This window comes from Gossypium hirsutum, chromosome A12 (assembly GCF_007990345.1).
Source record: "Gossypium hirsutum isolate 1008001.06 chromosome A12, Gossypium_hirsutum_v2.1, whole genome shotgun sequence".
NCBI lineage: Eukaryota > Viridiplantae > Streptophyta > Magnoliopsida > Malvales > Malvaceae > Gossypium > Gossypium hirsutum.
In genome coordinates this window covers 87,483,143-87,491,276 of record NC_053435.1, presented here as the reverse complement: position 1 = coordinate 87,491,276, position 8,134 = coordinate 87,483,143, and the positions used below count along the sequence as shown (strand labels likewise).

General features: G+C 28.9%; 1 long non-coding RNA gene across 1 annotated transcript; it reads left to right on the top strand.

The window, feature by feature from the left end:
• The first annotated feature begins 526 nt into the window (after nucleotides 1–526).
• Nucleotides 527–5,362, top strand: LOC107932613 (uncharacterized). The gene is made up of 3 exons (XR_005906235.1): nucleotides 527–910; nucleotides 2,140–2,202; nucleotides 4,034–5,362. It is a non-coding gene; the product is annotated as an uncharacterized lncRNA (long non-coding RNA).
• The last annotated feature ends 2,772 nt before the right edge of the window (nucleotides 5,363–8,134 follow it).

Genomic DNA, 8,134 nt, shown 5'->3' with positions numbered 1-8,134 from the left:
ACATGTACTTCAATTTGATCAATTTTTGTCCTTACACTTTTTGAATTGGTGAATTTTAGTATCGTACATTTCAATTTTTGATCAATTTAGTACACGTACTTCAATTTTAGCAACGTGGGCTTCTTAGTTCTCTTAGGAGAATAGGGGGATAAGATGCTCAAAAATTTTGGATCAATTTGACTTTCAATCTTCGACGACACTGATGTGACAACTCACGTGCTAGTCTATTTGTATTCCATTGTTGGCATAGATATTTTTTAAAGAAATTAACTTTTTAAAATTTTGTTGAATTTTTAAATATTTATTAGTATCAAAGGCATTAGCGGCATTTATGAGAAAAAATGCCACAAAAAATAACTTTACTTTAAACAAAAAACGGCATTTTTAGTGGCATTAGCGGCGCTAGGGAAAAAACGCCACAATAGGGCTTTAGAGGAGCTAGGAGAAAAACGCTGCAAAAGATCTGAAATATGAAAAATGCCGCAAAAAATCGTTTTACTTTATACAAAATGGCGTCGTTTTTAGTGGTTTAGTGAAAAATGCTACAAAAGTCATTTTGTATTAATTGAAACGGCATTGTTTTGCTCTCCTCACTTTTATCCAATCCCATATACCCAAAATCCCAAAATTTCCCCCCTAAACGTAAATCCCCCAAATCATTCATTTCCCCCAAATCAGTTTGTTTTTCCCTAAACTTTAAACCTAAATCCTCCCCTAAATCCCCAGTACACGAAATCCCTTTCTTTTTTTTCCCATTTTATTTTCCCCAAATCCCCTTCCCCTAAGTCCCTAACATTTTCCCCAAAAATTTTTCCTCAAATCAGTTCCCCCATCCCCGAAATATTTTTCCCCCAAATCGCCATCAGCAGCCCTTTGCATTGTCGTCGGCAGCCCTCTGCTGCTTCGCCTTGTAAGTTTCATTTGATTTTGTCTTGTTATTATTAGTGTTACTTTTTGTGTATTTGGAATGGAAAATAGTCAACTGCTTTGTTGCTGTGGTTATCACATATATTGGGCAGCAACCTCGTTTTTTTTTTAATTGAATTATTATATTAAAATATGTCTTCATATATTTGGATAGAAAATAGCATCTCAATCAAATATGATATTAGATTTTGTAGGAACTGTCGATATATGCATATACCATAATTTTGGTAATTAATTGGTGGGCTATGATTTAATGTTGCTTGATTTTGATGAAGTTGGTCTAATGTTGATCTCACCACCCAAATCTTGTCTTGTTGGAGGGCAGTGAGACTTTGGTTATATTTTCATTTCAATATTATTTAAATCATTTAACCTTATTCCATTAAGTCTTTTTTATTTAAAAAAATATATATATATAAAGAAGCCCTAAACCTTTCCTTATGACTTTTGTTCAATAACAATCATACTAGTTTATACTATAATATAAGTTTTGGTTTAAATTAATTTTTTGAAAACATATTTAAATGTTGAATTGAGTTGAGATATGTATATTAGGAACATAGATATGTAGTTTATACCCAAACGGAGGCAGTGGAGATGTGGGGATGTGTTGCCCTTATCCTTATCCTTTGTTTTTCTACCATAATTATCTCCCAACTTGCTATTGTTCCCGACTTTCAAGAATAAATTGAAATCACATTTGGTTGTTTGGTAGTTGAAGTCTCCCTTCTCACATGCTACTATTTTTGTTTCTTTTAGCTTAGAAACAACATGCCTCGTAATTGATCCACATGAATGGTTATTACAAAAATATATATTATTTAATTGAAGGATAAAAAACATTTTTAATTCATATTAATAAAAAAATTTAAAGTTATTAAAACATAATATTAATTTTACCCAAAAATTATGTTTATTTTATTACAAGGTGAACAAGAATTTTGTCTTGATATGTTGTTTTAAGAGGAAATTAAGTAAATATGCTGATTTTGAATATCCTTCTTTTTGAAATTTAAGAAAATAGATCATTTTTAGAGAGAGAAAATGAAAATATCCTTTTCTTTTTTCTCACGATCTCAGGTTTTTCTTTTTTCTATATGAAGGACCACTTCGTTTATAATTCGTTAGTCCTGTATTTCTTTTATTTATTTCATTGATTTTATTTCTTGGTGGTAACAGCTTTGATTTGAAATTTTCTTTTGTTTGTGATAGTGATTTAAAACACACAAGTGATTTGCCATCTAGTTTGCTTAGCTTTAATCCACATTATCTTAGGTAAGACAGCTCTACTTCCTTTCTTTCTTTGTTTTTAATTTTCTTATTTGAATTCTGAATTCTTGACAAACCAAGGAAAAAAAAAGTATCAGCTAAAAAACAGCAACGTATGGAAATGGTTTACTTGATTATGACACTTATACCAACTTCTCTAATAATTCCGTGGATTATTATGATTTCTATTTGATGTACCTTATGTATTCAAATATGCTACTTAAAATAAGATAAGGTTGAGGGCCTCTTTATTTTATTTTTTATTGCCCTTCTATTAATGCATTTTTTGCTTTAATCTTCTAATTTCATACACTTAACACTAATAGATATAGAACAGCTATTTTATTTATTTATTTAGATGTTTCAAAACTATGCCGTCGAGGTCATCCTGTCTTGTTTACAGCTGTGAAAAAGTGAATGGTGTATTTGAATTTCGTCCCTTTATTAGAGCCAAAAAAAATAAAAGCTTTTAATTGATATATTATGCATTTTTATAATGTGATTATTTAGTTAATCTTATTAAAATGTTGACACATAATTAATTGTTTTTGTTAAAGTGTTGGCACAAAATTTTAATTCTCCATTATGAGATTTCAATTATTATATAAATAGTAAGGATTTCAAATTCATTACTAATAAATTCATATATTTTAAAAATAATTATGAATATTATAGTTTTAAATAATTTATTACTCAATTTACATTATTTTAAAAATCTAAATACAAATCTTAAAATACTAATTTTCAAAAGTTTTTTTTCTTTTAAATTCAATCAATCTACAAAACTTATGTTTTAGATTTTTTTTTTCTCTTTAAAATGATGGGCTTATGGTTTTGAAGAATCATAAAATAGGCAATCAAATAGCTTTATCGGAAGGCTGCCAATTTATCTTTTCTTTATTGAAACAATATTAAACAAAGCTAGCAATTTGTTTTTTTATAAAATAATATAATATTATGAAATTTAAATGAATATGGTAATATTTATTTTTGGGATTCCAGTAATCCACAGCCTGGCATAGACATGCAATATGACCACCACTTTGATTTTAAATGAAATGTTTATTTATTTTTTATTCTCATTTCCCACCACAGTGTATGAGAATTTTTTTAATTTTGCTTATGGGGTTTCATCTACCAAATTCTAACTCAAGTATTTTTTTCTTATTTCTTTTTTCATGAATAAAATAATTCTATAAAAAATAAATTTCTAAAAGTATATAGTTTAAAGTTCAAATTTCATAACTTACATAATACATAAATATATATATCATATAATAAATGTCATAACTTACATAACTTACATAAATATATATCATATCATAACTTATATAATTCACATAACATACATAACTTACATAACTTATATAAATATATATCAGATCATAACTTACATGATACATAAAGATATATCATAACATAAATGTCATAACTTACATAACTTAATTATACTTATAAATAAACAACTTACCCGTGTAATTTATTGTCAACTTTAGACTTCAAGAACTACGAAATGGATAAGAGTTGGATGAATTTGTCAAGTGTAAGCAATGACTATTGAAATGGTGTACAAACGTTTCTAAGTTTTGCATTTCAAAATGCAAGCCAAGAGAATATGATTCTTTGCCCATGTAAGAAGTGTGGCAACATCAATTGGCATTTTCGTGAAGTTGTCTATGAACATCTAATTGTTGATGGCTTTATTTTGGGGTATAAAACATGGATTTTTCATGGAAAGTGTACACCTTGTAGAACCTCTTCAACAATTAATCCGGCCTATCCTCATAGTGCTTACCATCAGTATTTTAGAGAAGATGACATGGAATGTATGTTGCAGGATGCATTTAATATGCGCAGTTATGGTTTGCAATCGTTTCCACTTGACTTTATTGTATCCGATGATTGTAATCTTGGTGGAAATGTTTTTACCAAAACGGGAAGAAGTGTACTTGATGAAGGGCCAAATGGAGAAGCGGTGAAGTTCTACAAGTTACTTAATGAAATGAATGAAGAACTTTATCAGTGATCAAAATATTCAAAAATGTCCTTTTGTATTCTTTTTTTCACTTAAAATGTTTGAGAGGGTGGACGGGAAACTCTTTTACAATGCTGTTAGAGTTTTTGAGAGATATGTTTTCATTTGCAAAAATCTTATTCATGCAAAGATATGAAGAAACTAATAAAAGATTTAGGCCTTAAGTACGAAAAATAATTCATAGTTTCCTAAATGAAGTATGTTGTATTGGGTGATCGGAAAAACCAACAGACTTGTCATGTTTGTGGTAAATCTCGTTGGATGAATAAGAATACATGAGATGTGAATGAGGATGAAAGTGTGGCACAGTTAAGAATGTCGAAACCATTTTTCTATTTGAAAGAAAAAATAGAAATCCACTTTGTCGAAACAAATTTATTTGAGGTGTTTAAAAAATGGCATTTGACTTTTTGAAAAACGAAAACGGGAGTCGCCATTAACCTTTTAAGGTGTGATTGGATCATCGTATAAAACATTTTGGTCTACGAAAATGTGAGAAAATAGATTCGGGAGTCGGTTACGTACGAGGAAAGATTAGTACCCTCGCAACGCCTAAAATTGGTACCAAATTGAATAGTTTTCTGTCTTAATGTTAAAAGTTTGAAAGAATTTAAAAAAAAGGATCCCTTTTTTAAAACCGAAATAATTTGAGTTGGAAATTGAGATTCCTTTGCCCCGAAAGAATATGAACATCACATCCAGCACAATTGGACACAATATTCTTAAACTCTCGTAACTAAAATCATCTCGTAATTTACAAAATTCATTTAGAAGGATATTTTAGGTATTTAGAGAAACAGAGAATCATAACCCAGCATGTTAGGGCACTATTTCCAGAATCCCTAAACACAAAAACATTGCCTCGTTTTTTTTAAAACATTTTTGGGTACATATTTTTAAAACAATGATGCAATCAGGATATAGTATTAACATGTTACAAGATATCAATACTAAACTATATAATTCATACATTAATACTTCATGCGAATATAACATAGCAAATAATAAATAACAATATACACTACATAATATATACATTTACATGTCGTGCAAATAAACATAGAAAATAATAAACATAAAATATAAAATTACATGGTACACACAATAATATTTCATACAAGTATAACCAAAAATAGCAACATAAATGATCAATTTCCATGAAAATATATAAAAACAATAAATAACATAAAAATACAAATAATTTATGAGATAAAATTAACATACTAAAACAATAAAAAAATACGAAAATAAATCAACAAATTATGAACATATGTTAAATAAGTCAAAAAAAATAAAGATGAAAACTAAATACCGTTAAAAATAAATGAGGTATTAAAAATATTTAAAACAATATATAAATAATAAAGGAGAATTTTTTAAAAAAATGGTTAATTAATTAATAAAAAAATACTATATGATATAATAATTTAATATATATTTTATAAAAATAATATTATATTAAATAGGAACAAAACTTTATAGCAAATTTTAGAATATTTCATAATATACTAAATATTTAATAATGATATATGTATTATTTAATAATAATTTACAAATTTTTAAAATTATACATAATATTAAATAATAAAATAATAAAATATATAATAAAATAAAAATATTATAATGAATAATATATAAAATAAAATGATATAATATATAATAAAATATATAAATAATATAATAAATAATATATATAATAATACATAAATAAAAATAATATATATAATAATTTTTATTTATATAAATAATGTTTATAGTAAAAATAAATAATATATAAAATATTTAAAATAAATAAATTATATATAAAAAATTTAAAAAGGATTAAAATTAAATAAAAATAAAACTCTAGGGTTAATTTTAAAATAATAAAAAAATTTGGACCTAATTGAAACGCACGCTAAAATCTGAGGGACTCACTGGGCAATTAGCCCTAATCCCAAAAACGACGTTGTTCCCTAAATAAGTTTTATAATGGCCATTAGGACTAAATTGAAACAAAAATAAAAGGTTATGGCCAAATTAAAATAAAAATAAAATTAAATTATAAATATTAAAAATGCGGAAGGATCAATTGGGCAATTAGCCCTTTAAACAAAAACACGCGGATCCTACCCAGGTTATGGGTCAACGATCGGATCCCTGCATTTGAAATGACGCCGTCTTGAAGCCTATCGTTTTAAGCAAAACGTCACCGTTCCCATGAGGCTATATAAGCCAAATCTTGGCCCCAGAAATTCATTTTAACACGTTTATAAAAAAAACTAAAAAAAACCCTCTGAAAGAGGATAGAGAGCAGGCCCTCGGAGCTCCGTCGAGCCTCCATCATCGGGCTCCCATGCGCCCACGCGCCGCTGTCGACTCCGCCACGTACAGCGGTCGGGATTCGAAAAGTTTCACTTTTCACAGCGAATCGAGAGGTAATCCTCTTTTTATTTTTTTATAGTACTTTGTATGTATGAAATGCAAGTATCCAAGAGGAAAATAAAGAAAATAAAGCAAGAAGAATCACCTCTGTTTTCTGGAAAAGCTAAGAAATCTGTAATCTGTTTCTCTGTGTTTTTATATCTGATAAATCGTGTTTTTTCTTACAGATTAGAAAATAGGCTTTTATAGCCTTCTGTAAATTGTTACATGTTGGGAAAGAAATCTTTGATTTCTTTCCATGTTTGCTTTTCTTTTCTGCTGTGGTTCTTTCCTTTTTGCAGGTACCAGTGAGGATATCATGGCGGTGAGTGCGCTGGCGTTGATTCGTGCGCCGATTGCGGCGCGATAAGGAGCTGGAGTCACGGCGCCGATGGAGGCGTCGATGAAGGGTCACTGAAACGGCGCAAGACGAAGGGGCGTGATGATTGGAGTGCTTGCGGCGCGAAGCTTCTGTAAACCCTAGGGTTTTCTAACATGTTAACTGATTTGGGCCTTTTGCGCCCCGTGTATCTTTGGGTTGAGGGTGTAATGGGCTGCTGGGTAGTTTAGGCTGTCGGATTAATAGTGGGCTTTGTAAATGGATTGAACATTTAATTATTTTGGTTTTTTGTGTATTTTGGTTTATTGTTTTTATTGGGCCCGGGCGAATTCGGGCTATTATAGACTTTTTAAAACTAAATGTGGAGTTGCCACTAATCTCTTTGCTTAGATGTGATTGGGTCACCTACTAAAGTGTTTTGTTTCACTTAAAATAATTTTAGTTCACGTAAAATCTTTTAAAAAAAATGGTTCGGGAGTCGGTTACGCATGAGGAAGGGTTAGCACCCTCATTACGCCCAAAAAAATTGGTATCAAATTGATTCGATGCTGCGTATATCAAAGATTTTAAAAAAGATCTTTCAAAGCATGGCTCTTTAAAATGTGTTAATAGCTCAAGTTAACTGTCAAAATTCTCTCGTTTCAAAGATATGCAGCATCATACCCAGCACGATTGGATACGATCCTTTATACCTTCGAAGATATGATTGATTTTTGAAAAAACTCATGTGTTAAAATTATAAAAGGATATCCAAATATTTAGTCAAACGAAAAAATCATACCCAGCACAGTAGGGCACGATTTCCCGAATTTTCAAATATTAGATATTGTCTTATTTCAAAATTCTTGCTTAATAAGAAAAATTAGCTCAAAACACATTTATTCGCTTTAAAATATGGTGAAATATTTAATGTATTACAACAAAACATTTGTATAGAAAAGGATTATTGAACATGAAATAATATAGTACAATAAACCACAACTAATAAATCCAACAGTTATGTACAACTATTCTAAATAAAATGTAACCAAATTCTTAATAATAGATGGAGAATAGCTAATATAAAGAATAAAATAATGACTAAATGATATACATCAACAATAAATATGGCACAATATAAAACGATCCACAAAACATGTACAAACTAAAAGGGAAATTAA